The sequence below is a fragment of the Cucurbita moschata genome, unplaced genomic scaffold (assembly GCF_002738365.1).
Source record: "Cucurbita moschata cultivar Rifu unplaced genomic scaffold, Cmos_1.0 Cmo_Scf00011, whole genome shotgun sequence".
Classification (NCBI taxonomy): domain Eukaryota; kingdom Viridiplantae; phylum Streptophyta; class Magnoliopsida; order Cucurbitales; family Cucurbitaceae; genus Cucurbita; species Cucurbita moschata.
The window spans coordinates 384,802-399,221 of NW_019268527.1; the positions used below are offsets into that span (position 1 = coordinate 384,802).

At 35.6% G+C, this 14,420-nt stretch overlaps 2 non-coding genes across 2 annotated transcripts; both read left to right on the forward strand.

Annotated features, from left to right (window-relative positions):
* Positions 1–11,232: 11,232 nt before the first annotated feature.
* Positions 11,233–11,314, forward strand: TRNAL-CAA. The gene has a single exon. It is a non-coding gene; the product is annotated as a tRNA-Leu (tRNA).
* Positions 11,315–12,010: 696 nt separating this feature from the next.
* Positions 12,011–12,096, forward strand: TRNAS-CGA. The gene has a single exon. It is a non-coding gene; the product is annotated as a tRNA-Ser (tRNA).
* Positions 12,097–14,420: the final 2,324 nt, after the last annotated feature.

The window sequence follows — 14,420 nt, forward strand, 5'->3', positions numbered from 1 at the left end:
AGAAAGTGATGAGAAACCAAAAAGTAGGTTGCTTACTGAGTATTGTTATACTCACCATATCTCCATTCTTTTTCAAGTGTTCACAGGTTGTTAGTTGAGGTTGAGGGGTGTTCGAGAGTTGTGCGGTCAGAGAGTAGGAAATTTTGGAGAATCCGTCTATCTTTATATTTTGAGTCATTTGTATTTCAATTTGTAATGGTATCTCAAATTTATTTTTTTATTAAAAATAAAATTGAACAGCACCATTCTATAATGAGATTCATTTTGTATTTAACTGTGGTATTGTTTGTCTCTATTTTGATTTAAATTTTAACTCAAGTATCTTTTATTTTATTTTACTTTATCTTATATCTTCTTTTGGTCTTTGTCTTTATCACGGTCTGAGTTTCAGAACCTAAAAAATTGTGTTGTGATATTTCTCCAAATAGATTAATCTTTCATCTAACTGGAGTGGCTCGTAGTTAATCACGTGTGTATTGTTTGTTGTATACTTGTGCAACATGGAACACATCATGAACTCCTGAGGGGAATGAGGGTAACGCTAATCGGTATGCTACCAGTTCAATGTACTCTAGTTTCTCTAATAGGCTAATAAAATAAAGGCTTAACATGACATGATTAATGAACTATGCAATGCAACATGAATATATGAGAATAGGATAGAAAACTACCATAAAATTTTGCCCGATTTTAAAACATTCAATAACATAACAAAAATTAATGCAAAAACATATACATGTACATAAGTTCAATTTGTTCCTTAAAGAAGGAACAGACCGAGATACAAAAGATGTATATGATATAACAGACAAAAAAAATAAATAAATAAATGGACAAGACATATGCCTTAGGTCAACACCCTTCGGTGGCTACCTAGCTTTCAAGTACTTCTCGTCTCATCCAACAACATCATACACCTGGAAGAAAAAATTGTCGAAAGGATGGTATATAAATATAACCAGTAAGCAATCTATATGTAGACTCTCATTGCATACGTGAACTTTTAATTCCAAAATCCTTCATGAAACTTGTTAGTAAACTCATTTAGAAGGTGGACAAATTGGTTTGAATGAAAATAGTGTATCATAACCCTTGAATTTAGAAGAAATTCAAGAAGAAAAATAAAAAAAAATAAGAGTCTGAATCTTAAGTTCTAGGAACTCCATCACTCGATTCTTGTCCCAAAACATTGCCCACAACTTCTTATTTATAAATGAAGCTTGTATTGTCTTTGACATTCTAGACTCCTACTAAATTTTAACTTGAAGTTTCTAAACAGTCTACCGAAAATATCTACTCATATGATGGTGCTACCTACCTTTATTTTAAATATTAGCTGTTGGATCTAAGGAACCTCGAGCCTTCTAGAACATATTCAAATTTCAGCTCAATCCAATGGTTAGATCTTATACTATGAGCGATTTTGTGCATCTTGTCAAATCTAAAATCGAAGCGGCTACCGATATAATGCTGGATCATTTTCATAATTATCTTGAACTTCATAGCATTTTTGTATTTTTATTTTTATTTTTTAACATTTTATTCTAAAACTTCAAACTTTTTCTTAAAAGTTTTTACCCTTTTTAGTAATTTTTTCCTCCTTCAACATTTTAAAATTCCTCCTTAAAAAAAAAAAATCAATTCCTTTTCAATGAAATATTAAAAATCCAATTAAACAATTAGAAAAAGGATTTTTTTTCAATGTCTTTAGATCCTTATGAAACCTTATTAAAGGGTTGAATATATCTTCTTTGGGCCCTTTGAACCATCCTTCGATCTCTTAATTCTTCTTTTAGATCTCTCACTTTTTCTCGAGTGCTTTTACTTACTTAGATGTTACAACTACCTTGTCTTCTTCCATTCCTTCTATGTTAACTTATTCGAATCTTATCAATTTAACATCATGTCATGTTCTTCACATAGTGCTTGTAGCCACAAACCTAGTCATAACTTAAAGCAAATGACACAAAGTAAGGCTACGCAAACACAAGAATCAAAGACCTTTCATATTCCACCAACGATTTAACCTTTTTCTTATGACTTCATTGTGTACAACATAGGGAGAACTTACTAAGGGTCTTTCATCAAAGAGACATAAGCTAACTCATCAAAAAGTTTCAAAGACAAGGCCACGACATTAAACACTTCAAGAATTTGGATGTTAATTAATTTATTGTCAAGAGTGTTTAATCTACAACTTCCTTAGAAAAGTCTTTAAAAATAGCCTCTTGTCCTTAGAGATTGTAACCAATGGTAGCTAAGCAAAGAACATCTAGTTGTTGCTTTTGATAATCACCATTTATAACCTCTCTTTTCTTTCCTTTTTCTCTTGATTCTTCCATGAAATTACTATTGTGTTATTGAATCCTATAAAATCCCACTTTTGAGCTTTATTGTGAAATCCCACGTCGGTTGGACAGGAAACGAATCATTCCTTGTATAAGTATGCGAGTGGTTAAGGAGGAATTCTGCTCACATTGGTTGGATAGGGAATAAATAATTCCTTATATAAGTATGTCCAAGAGGTTAAGGAGGAATTTTGCTATTGGCGACTTTTTAGCTTTATTGTGAGTCCCACATCCTTATATAAGTGTGTCAATATATTTGAGTGGTTAAGAAGACAAACTTGAAATCTGTTGGGTTTTGCTTGCACAGGTTCAAATCTTGTGAAATTTCACATGGGTTGGACAGGGAACGAATCATTCTTATACAAGGGGTATCAATATGTCTGAGTGGTTGAATCCCACGTCGATTGGATAGAAAACCAATCTTTCACCAATCATTCCTTCTATAAAGGGTGTCAATATGTTCAAACATGAAATCTGTTGGGTTTTGCCTTCTTATGTTGGGCTTTGCCTGCACAAGAAATTCCACATTTATTGGGTCCCACATCGGTTGAACAAGAAACAAATTATTTTTTATATAAGGGTGTCAATATGTTTGAGTGGCCTAGGAGATAGACTCTTAATCTGTTGAGTTATGCCTATGCAGGTTTGAAACTTGTTGTTGAAGAATTTTTAGCTTTACTGTGAAATTCCACATCAGTTGAACAAGGAACAAATCATTCTTTATATAAGGGTGTCAATATGTCCGAATGGATAAAAGGAACGAATCTTTAGCTTTATTGTGAAATTCCACATCGATTGAACAAGCAACGAATCATTCTTTATATAAGGGTGTCAATATGTCCGAATGGATAAGAGGAACGAATCATTCCTTATATAAGGGGTGTCAATATGTCCGAGTGGCCAAGGAGATAGACTCGAAATCTGTTGAGCTATACCTGTGCAGGTTTGAAACCTTCTGTTGAAGAATTTTTAGCTTTATTGTGAAATTCCACCTCGGTTGAACAAGGAACGAATCATTCTTTATATAACGGTGTCAATATGTCCGAATGGTTAAGGGGAACGAATCATTCCTTATATAATGGGTGTCAATATGTTCGAGTGGTTAAGGAGACAGACTCAAAATTTGTTGGCCTATGCTTGTCGAATCTAGTTGTTGACAAATTTTTAGCTTTATTTTGAAATTACACCTCAGTTAAACAAGGAATGAATCATTCCTTAGACAAGGGGTGTAAATATGTCCTTGTAGTTACCAAGGATATGAGAAATTGGACTGTTGTTCCCACAATCAGCCATTCGAGAAACTGAAGTTTGATGAAGAAATTCAAGAAGATATTGTTGTCACAATCAGCAGTTAGAAACTGAAGTTTGATGAAGAAATTCGAGAAGATATTGTTGTTGCCAGTTACTGAGGATACGAGAAATTGGACTGTTGTTGCCACAATCCGCGGTTCGAGAAACTGAAGTTTGATGAAGAAATTTAAGAAGATATTGTTGTTGCCCGTTATCGAGGATACGAGAAATTGGATTGTTGTTGCCACAATCAGTTGTTCAAATGTGGCTGTTGGGATTCAAGCCTAAATCTCCACGGCCACGGCCACAACGTGGAATTCTCACCACTAAACTACAACCACTTTGTTTTTTAGCGCATCATTCATCGTAAACCAGCCCCAAAGATCAACTAGTCATTCAATACCAAGGTTGATCTTATCTTGACCGTTCATAATTTAAGGATAAACCAACAAACTTTTAATTGTCTCCACATCAAATTGTTCATACTGTGAGCCCATCTTGATAGTTTAAAGTTAAGTTTAAACTAGTAAACCCTTTATCATTTCATACACAGTAACATGATCGTATTATCTTGTAGCTCACTAACATGTGTAATTTTTAAGAAACCATTGAAAAAAAATAAAAAAATTACTTCATTACGCTCAATCCACTTTCAATTGTTGGGATTCAAGCATAGGTCTACACGACCACAACTTGGATCTTCACCACTAAACTACTACATCTACTTTGATATTTAGTCCATCATTTAATACCAACGTTGATATGGTCTTGAGGGTCCACGATTAAAGATAAGCTAACAAGTCCCTAATTATCTCCACAATATATTGTTTGTTATAATAATGAAAAGAAAAATATGTCTGGGATTCGAGTCCAAGTTTTACTAAGAGGCTTGGAGGGGTGATATGTCGGTTACTTGGAGGAAGATTGAAGAAGAGACATGGTTCTAACTTAAAAAGACTTATGTGGCAACTTGGAGGATGAGACAAGGACGCAACTAGGAGAAAGAGATATGATGGTAACTTGGAGTAGGGTTGGAGGATCCAATATGACTATGACTTAAAAAGGTTGATGTTGTGATATGACTGTGACTTGTAGGAGGTTGATGCGTGATTCAAAGGAGATAATATGAAGGTGACTAAGAGGATGTGACATGTCAATTGCTTCGAGAATGCTTGGGAGAGGAACATGATTATAAATTAGAGGAGGTGTATGCAGTAGCTTGGGAAGGGTAGGAGGTGATTTTATGGAGGCAACAAGACAATAACTTATTGTGACATTATGACTACTAGATGGAAGAGGCTTGGATGTGAATTAGAGGAGGAGTTATAATGACGACTTAGGAATGATAGAACGGAGGATAAGGAAATCTAGTTCTTTACCATAATTTTCTCCATACTTCTTAGTTAGTACAAGTTTCCAGAAGTAGGAGTCTTTGTCTTTCTTTCGTCTCCCTGGGTGAGTTTCAACTTGTAGGTGGAGGATTTTGAATGAATAACTTGTTTCGAGAGAGAAAAGATTGGCTAGTTAGTAGATTTTTTTCTTCAAAATTTGTTGATACACAAAGTTTTTTTTTTTTTTTTTTTTTTTTAGGCTTTGATTAAGAGGATTTAAGAGTCTTGGGACATCAATTCAAAGGAAAATCACTAAATCAAGTTTTGCTTTCCCCTCTTAAGTTATACCTAGTTTGTTGATGGTTTTGAGTAGTTTTCATTCCAATCAACTCATCTTCACCATTGATTCAGGAAAGAAATTTAGACGATTCGTTATGAAAGCCTCCCCACTAGAGCTAATTGTGAAAATGGGAAAGAAATTTCGATGGTGCTTACCCTTTCTCTTATTCTAGAATCTATTTAGGAAATTTAGAGAAATTTGTAGTGGAAACCGAGCTAATTTTGGTTGAAAGTTGAGCATTTCCCATCGCTTATAACATTAAAAAATTCAAAGTATTTTCTCACTCACGCCTTCTAAAATATTTTGCATAAATTTGACATGAGAAAAAGGATATGCCGATATTGTCCACGAAGTGCAAATTTCACATGTCTGACTTATTCGCTGGGTTAGAAAAAGTGTCGCTCAATCGTTGTCCCTCTATTGCGATTGTGCGATTGTGACAGTATGCACGTGGTAAGCCATTGTTTGGCTTGTTTGACCCTCATTCAGCTACTTTTGTCTTGATTTTGATCTAACCCTAATTATACTTGCCCACCAGAGACATTTTAGAAAATTTAGAGCCTCTAACACGCAGAAAAGCTAGCTCAAGCATACTTCATCCATGTAAGTAGCGAAACAAACTTTAGACAAGTAATACTTGTAGGGGTCACTAGGGTGTGCTAGCATGCCAACCTTTCTTATCTTAAATGGCTAGAAAATGCATGTTCAAGACTTCAAAAGGGCAATTTTTTATAAGAATGCATGGTATGTATAATATGAAAAATTATCGTTATACCCCTAGGATAAGATTTTGAGATCCATGTTGTTTTCAGGACTATAATACAAGTTGGGCAATATGGATGAGTAAGCTATATAAGATGTAAGAAAGTATCAAAATACTTCTACGATAATATTTGTGATGAATTGTGCTCTAAATTCTTTTCTAGGATGGACTATTGTGATCTGTGCTCCAGGTGATTGATGGTTATAATCTCACGTTGAGCTTGTTTATTTGCATGAATGTTTTATTTTATGTTTTTAGTGATTTAAGTGATTGATAGGATATCTCCCTTATAAGCTTGCACAAATGTTTAGATTATGTATACCATGCTCTAGGTGGTCGATAGGATAATCTCCCTAGCGAAGCATGCATTAGAGCACCAAGCTAAGACTAGGGCACTAGAGCTAAAGTGATTGCAAGTTGACCTAAGTCAGTACATTTTTTGTAGATCCTATACCCTAGGATCATGAGCGGGTGATCACAGGTCTAGACCTGTGTGCACCTGGATAGTAGATTAGTTCAAGGAGTTAGTCCTAGTCGTCCCAGAAAAGGGAGGCAAGCTTTAAACTGCCTAAATGCTCTTAAGAACCAAGTAGAGCTCAAAATATGTACGGTGTCACCAGTTTAATGATGTCATCAAAGTCTCCGCTACCCTTTCCCCTCTTATACTCATATATTCAAGTTTTTACTATGATACCCCTACTATCGAGTCACGCATGGGCTGATTAGGTTTATGTGATCTGACAATTAAATTGGATTATCCTACATAATAGTTCTATCTTAAGAGTGGCAATGGAATCATGTGGGTAATCTTAGAAGTTGATAAGCAAATAGGTTGCTACCCAACCCTGGGTGATTATATAATACTGAGGGAAAGTTCACCAACTAACCTCCCATGAATGATGAGTAGTCAAGTACACATCATACTAGCACACAAGGGAGAGAATTCTACGAGGTCACGCCTTAACCCAAGTCACCGAATTTACACTACACAGGCAAAGCAAGCTATCCTAAGTCAAAGAACAGAATAGCTCACCCGAAAGTGACTTGTCGCTTGACATATCCACGATGCCAGGAAAGGGTGAACCTTCTCCTATGAACCTAAAGTGGGTTCCTGAGCAGCTTAAGTAACGCTTGAAACTTCAAGGCAGCCCCAGATAGCAGTAGAGACTAACCTTGAACATTCTAGAGCTCAGAGTAAAACTCGTGCACACCAACTAGATTAAGAATGTGTTGAGACCGAACAAGTAGGTTGCTTACTGAGTATTTTTATACTCACTATTTCTCCATTCTTTTTCAGGTGTTCCCATGTTGTTAGTTGAGGTTGATGGGTGTTTGAGAGTTCTGCAGCCATAGAGTGGGTAATTCTACGGAATCGGTCTATCTTTATATTTTGAGTAATTTTTACTTCAATTTGTAATTGTATCTCAAATCCATTTCTCTATTTAAAATAAATTTGAACGGTACCATCCTCTAATGAGATTCCTTTTTTTTTTAATTGTGGTGTTGTTTGTCTCTATTTCGATTTAAATTCTACGTCATTTATCTTTTATTTTATTTTACTTTATCTTATATTTTCTTTTGGTCTTTGCCTTTTTATCACGGTTCGAGTTTCAAAACTTAAAAATTTGGGTTGTGACATTTCTCCACATAGATTAATCTTTTGGTCTTTGTCTTTTTATCACGGTTCGAGTTTCAAGAATTTGGATGTTAATTAACTTATTGTCAAGAGTGTCTAATCTACAACTTCCTTAGAAAAGTCTTTAAAAATTGCCTCTTTGCCTTAGAGATTGTAACCCATCTACCGTTGAGAAGTTGGGGTTCTTGGGGCTTAATTACTCTCCTATTAGTAAAGATCTAGTTGTTGCTTTGATAATCACCATTTATAAACTATCTTTTCTTTCCTTTCTTCTCTTGATTCTTCCATGAAATTACTATTGTGTTATTGAATCCTATGAAATCCCACTTTTGAGATTTATTGTGAAATTTCACTTTTGAGCTTTATTGTGAAATCCCACATCGGTTGGACAGAAACGAATCATTCCTTATATAAGTATGCGAGTGGTTAAGGAAGAATTCTGCTCACATTGGTTGGATAGGGAACAAATAATTTCTTATATAAGTATGTCCAATAGGTTAAGGAGGAATTTTGCTATTGACGACTTGAGATCCCACATGGGTGGGATAGAGAATGAATCTTTCCTTATATAAGTATGTCAATGTTTTTGAGTGGTTAGAGAGACTTAAATTTGTTGGACTTTGCTTGCATAGGTTCAAATCTTGTTGTGATGACTTTTTAGCTTTATTGTGAAATCCCACATCTCGAACCAATCATTCTTATACAAGGGGTATCAATATGTCTGAGTGGTCGATGAGACTTTTTAGCTTTATTGTGAAATCCCACATCTCGAACCAATCATTCTTATACAAGGGGTATCAATATGTCTGAGTGGTTGATGAGACTATTTAGCTTTATTGTGAAATCCCACATCGATCGGACAGAAAACGAATCATTCTTATACAAGGGGTGTCAATATGTCCGAGTGGTTAAGGAGGAATTCTGCTATTGGTGACTTTTTAGCTTTATTGTGAGATCCCACATTGGTTGAATAGGGAACGAATCATTCCTTATATAGGGTGTCAATATGTCTACTGGTTAAGAAGATAGACTAGAAATCTATTGGGCTATATAAGGGGTGTCAATATGTCCGAGTGGTTAAGGGGAACGAATCATTCCTTACATAAGGGGTGTCAATATGTCCGAGTCGTTAACGAGACAGATTCAAAATTTATTGGGCCATGCCTGCACGGTTCGAATCCTACTGTTGACGAATTTTTAGCTTTATTGTGAAATCACACGTTATTTGAACAAGGAACGAATCATTCTTTATATAAGGGTGTCAATATGTCCGAATGGTTAAGGAGACAAACTTGAAATTTGGCTAAAGAATCATTCTTTATATAACGGTGTCACAATATGTCCGAATGGTTAAGAAGACAAACTCGAAATTCCGCTATGTAATTTTTAGCTTCTGGCTATGCAATTTTTACATTTATTATCAAATCCCACATCCTACATAATACTTATATAAGTGAAAGTGGGATACTGTTGTTGTCACAATCAGTAGTACTCGAGAATCTAAGAAACTAAAGTTTGGAGTGTCAATATGTCAGAGTGGTTAAGGAAACAGACTAGAAATCTGTTGGCCTATGCCTGCATAGGTTTGAATCTTGCTATTGATGTATTTTTAGCTTTATTGTGAAAACACAACTCGGTTGAACAAGGAACGAATCATTCTTTATATAAGGGTGTCAATATGTCTGAATGGGTAACGAGACAAACTCAAAATTTGGGTAATTTTTAGTTTTATTATGAAATCCCACCTCCTACATAATACTTGTACAAGTGAAGGTGGGATACTATTGTTGCCACAATCTGTAGTACTTGAGAATCTGAGAAATAGAAATTTGGGGTGTTAATATGTCTGAGTGGTTAAGGAGACAGACTTGAAATCTGTTGGGCTATGCCTGCATAGTTTCAAATCGTGCTATTGACGCATTTTTATACAAGGGTGTCAATATGTCCGAATGGTTAAGGACACAAACTCGAAATTTGGCTATTCAATTTTTTAGCTTTATTATAAAAACCCACATCCAACATAATATTTATATGAGTGGAAGTGGGATACTGTTGTTGCCACAATCAGTAGTACTCGAGAATCTAAGAAACTGAAGTTTGGGGTGTCAATATTGTCGGGCTATGCCTACGTAGGTTTAAATCCTACTATTGACGTATTTTTAGCTTTATTGTGAAAACACACATCGGTTGAACAAGGAACGAATCATTCTTTATATAAGGGTGTCAATATATCGGAATGGTTAAGGAGACAAAATCGAAATTTGGCTATGCAATTTTTAGCTTTATTATGAAATCCCACATCCTGCATATATATAAGTGGAAGTGGGATACTGTTGTTGCCACAATCAGTAGTACTCGAGAATCTGAGAAATAGAAGTTTGGGGTGTCAATATGTCTGTCTGGTTAAGGAGACAGACTCGAAATCTGTTGGGCTTATGCCTGCGTAGGTTCGAATCTTGCTATTGATGTATTTCTTAGCTTTATTGCCAAAACACACATCGGTTGAACATGGGACGAATCATTCTTTATATAAGGGTGTCAATATGTCCGAATGGTTAAGGAGACAAACTCGAAATTTGGCTATGCAATTTTTAGCTTTATTATGAAATCCCACATCCTACATAATACTTATAAGTGGGATACTGTTGTTGCCAGAATCAGTAGTACCTGCCATTGACGTATTTTTATCTTTATTGTGAAAACACACATCGATTGAACAAGGAACGAATCATTCTTTATATAAGGGTGTCAATATGTCGGCATGGTTAAGCAGACAAACTCGAAATTTGGCTATGCAATTTTTAGCTTTATTAAAGTTTGGGGTGTCATTATGTCCGAGTGGTTAAGGAGACAGACCTGCTATTGACGTATTTTTATCTTTATTGTGAAAACACACATCGATTGAACAAGGAACGAATCATTCTTTATATAAGGGTGTCAATATGTCGGCATGGTTAAGCAGACAAACTCGAAATTTGGCTATGCAATTTTTAGCTTTATTAAAGTTTGGGGTGTCATTATGTCCGAGTGGTTAAGGAGACAGACCTGCTATTGACGTATTTTTATCTTTATTGTGAAAACACACATCGATTGAACAAGGAACGAATCATTCTTTATATAAGGGTGTCAATATGTCGGCATGGTTAAGCAGACAAACTCGAAATTTGGCTATGCAATTTTTAGCTTTATTATGAAATCTCACATCCTACATAATACTTGTATAAGTGGAAGTGTTAATATGTCCGAGTGGTTAAGGAGACAAACTCGAAATTTGTTGGTCTATGCCCGCCTAGGTTTGAATCTTGCTATTGACCTATTTTTAGCTTTATTTTGAAAACACACATCGATTGAGGAACGAATCATTCTTTATATAAGGGTGTCAATACTTCGGAATGGTTAAGGAGACAAACTCAAAATTTGGCTATGCAATTTATTAGCTTTATTATGAAATCCCACATCCTACATAATACTAATGTTGCCACAATCAGTAGTACTTGAGAATCGGAAAAATTGAAGTTTGGGGTGTCAATATGTCCGAGTGGTTAAGGAGACAGACTCAAAATTTGTTATGCTACGACTGCATAGGTTCGAATCCTACTATTGACGCATTTTTAGCTTTATTGTGAAAACAAACATCGATTGAACATGGAATAAATTAGCTTTATTGTGAAAACAAACATCGATTGAACATGGAATAAATCATTCTTTATAAGCGTGTTAATATGTCAGATTTGGGGTGTCAATATGTTCGAGTGGTTAAGGAGACTGACTTGAAATCTGTTGGGCTATGCCTGCGTAGGTTCAAATCTCGCAATTGTTGTATCTGAGACAAACTCGAAATTTGGTTATGCAATTTTTAGGTTTATTATGAAATCCCACATCCTATATAATACTTATATAAGTGGAAGTGGGATACTGTTGTTGCCACAATTTGTAGTACCTGAGAATCGGAGAAACTGAAGTTTGGGGTGTCAATATGTTCGAGTGGTTTAGGAAACAAAATCGAAATTTGGCTGCAATTTTTAGCTTTATTATGAAATCCCACATCCTACATAATACTTATATAAGTGGAAGTGGGATACTGTTATTGCCACAATCTGTAGTACCTGAGAATCAGAGAAACTGAAGTTTGGGGTGTCAATATGTTCGAGTGGTTTAGGAAACAAAATCTAAATTTAGCTGCAATTTTTAGCTTTATTATGAAATCCCACATCCTACATAATACTTATATAAGTGGAAGGGGGATACTGTTGTTGCCACAATCAATAGTACTCGAGAATGTCATAAATTGAAGTTTGGGATGTCAATATGTCCGAGTGGTTAAGGAGACAGACTCGAAATCTGTTGAGCTATGCCTGTGTGCGTAGGTTCGAATCCTGCTATTGACGTATTTTTATCAGACGAATTATCTTTATGTCGGCATGGCATGGTTAAAGAGACAGAACTCGAAATTTGGCTATGCAATTTTTAGTTTTAATATGAAATCCCACATCGTACATAATATTATCCTACATAATACTTATATAAGTGGTACTTATATAAGTGAAAGTGAGATACTGTTGTTGTCACAATCAGTAGTACTCGAGAATCTAAGAAACTAAAGTTTGGGATGTTAATATGTTTGAGTGGTTCAAGAGACAGACTCGAAATCTTTTAGGCTATGCCTGTCTAGGTTTGAATCCTGCTATTGACCTATTTTTAGCTTTATTATGAAATCTCACATCCCTTACGGTTGAACATGGAACGAATCATTCTTTATATAAGGGTGTCAATATGTCGGAATGGTTTAGGAAACAAAATCGAAATTTAGCTGCAATTTTTAACTTTATTATGAAATCTCACATCCTACATAATACTTATATAAGTGGGATATTGTTGTTGCCACGATCAGTAGTACTCGAGAATCTGAGAAATTAAAGTTTGGGGTGTCAATATGTCCTAGTGGTTAAGGAGACAAACTCGAAATCTGTTGGGCTATCCATACGTAGGTTTGAATCTTGCTATTGACGTATTTTTAGCTTTATCGTGAAAACACACATTGGTTGAACAAGGAACGAATCATTCTTTATAGAAGGTAACGGTGTCAATATAATATGTCCGAATTGTTAAGAAGACGAACTCGAAATTTGGCTATGCAATTTTAGTTTTATTATGAAATCCAATTTTTAGTTTTATTATGAAATCCCACTTCCTACATAATACTTATATAAGTGGAAGTGGGGTACTATTTTTGCCACAATCAGTAGTACTCGAGAATCTTGTTTGATGAAGAAATTTGAGAAACTGAAGCTTGATGTAGAAATCTGAGAAACTGAAGTTTGATTCAGAAATCTGAGAAACTAATGTTTAATGAAATCCGATATGAAACTGAAGTTTGATTCAGAAACCTGTGAAACTGATGTTTAATGAAATACTAGAAGAAACTGAAGTTTGATAAAATCCGAGAAGTAGTTTCAGCGAAAGTAAACGCAAACGAGAAATGAAAGTGGGATACTATTGTTGCCACAATCAGTAGTACCCAAGAATCTGAGAAACTGAAGTTTGATGAAGAAATTCGAGAAGTAGTTCTCAGCGAAAATATACGCAAACGAGAAATTGAAGATCTGAGAAACTGATGTTTAATGAAATCCAAGAAGAAACTGAAGTTTGACGAATTTTTAGCTTTATTGTGAAATCACACATCGACTGAACAGGGAAAGAATCATTCTTTACATAAGGGGTATCAATATGTCCGAGTGGTTAATGAGACAGACTTGAAATGCTATGCCTGCGTGGTTCAAATCCTACCATTGACAAATTTTTAGCTTTATTGTGAAATCACACATCGGTTGAACAAGTAACGAATCATTTCTTATATTAGGGGTGTTAATATGTCTGAGTGGTTAAGGAGACCAACTTGAAATCGGTTGGGCTATGCCTGCACAGGTCCTGTCAATATGTTCGAGTTGTTAAGGGTAAGGGGTGTCAATATGTTCGAGTTGTTAAGGGTAAGGGGTGTCAATATGTCCGAGTGGTTAAGGGTAAGGGGTGTCAATATGTCCGAGTGGTTAAGGGTAAGGGGTGTCAATATGTCCGAGTGGTTAAGGGTAAGGGGTGTCAATATGTCCGAGTGGTTAAGGGTAAGGGGTGTCAATATGTCCGAGTGGTTAAGGGTAAGGGGTGTCAATATGTTCGAGTGGTTAAGGGTAAGGGGTGTCAATCTGTCCTGCACAGGTCCTGTCAATATGTCCGAGTGGTTAAGGGTAAGGGGTATCAATATGTCCAAGTGGTTAAGGGTAAGGGGTGTCAATCTGTCCTGCACAGGTCCTGTCAATATGTCCGAGTGGTTAAGGGTAAGGGGTATCAATATGTCCGAGTGGTTAAGGGTAAGGGGTGTCAATCTGTCCTGCACAGGTCCTGTCAATATGTCCGAGTGGTTAAGGGTAAGGGGTATCAATATATTCGAGTGGTTAAGGGTAAGGGGTTGAACAAGTAACAAATCATTTTTTTATATAAGATTGTCAATATGTCCGAATGGTTAAGGGGAACGAATTATTTCTTATATTACGGGTGTTAATATGTCAGAGTGGTTAAGGGGTGTTAAGATGTGTTTAGATGTGTTTGCCACCTTTAAGAAGTGGAAAGAAGATATGTATTTATATTTATGTAAGGGGTGTCAATATGTTCGATTGGTTAAGGGGGAACGAATCATTCCTTATATAAGGGGTGTCAA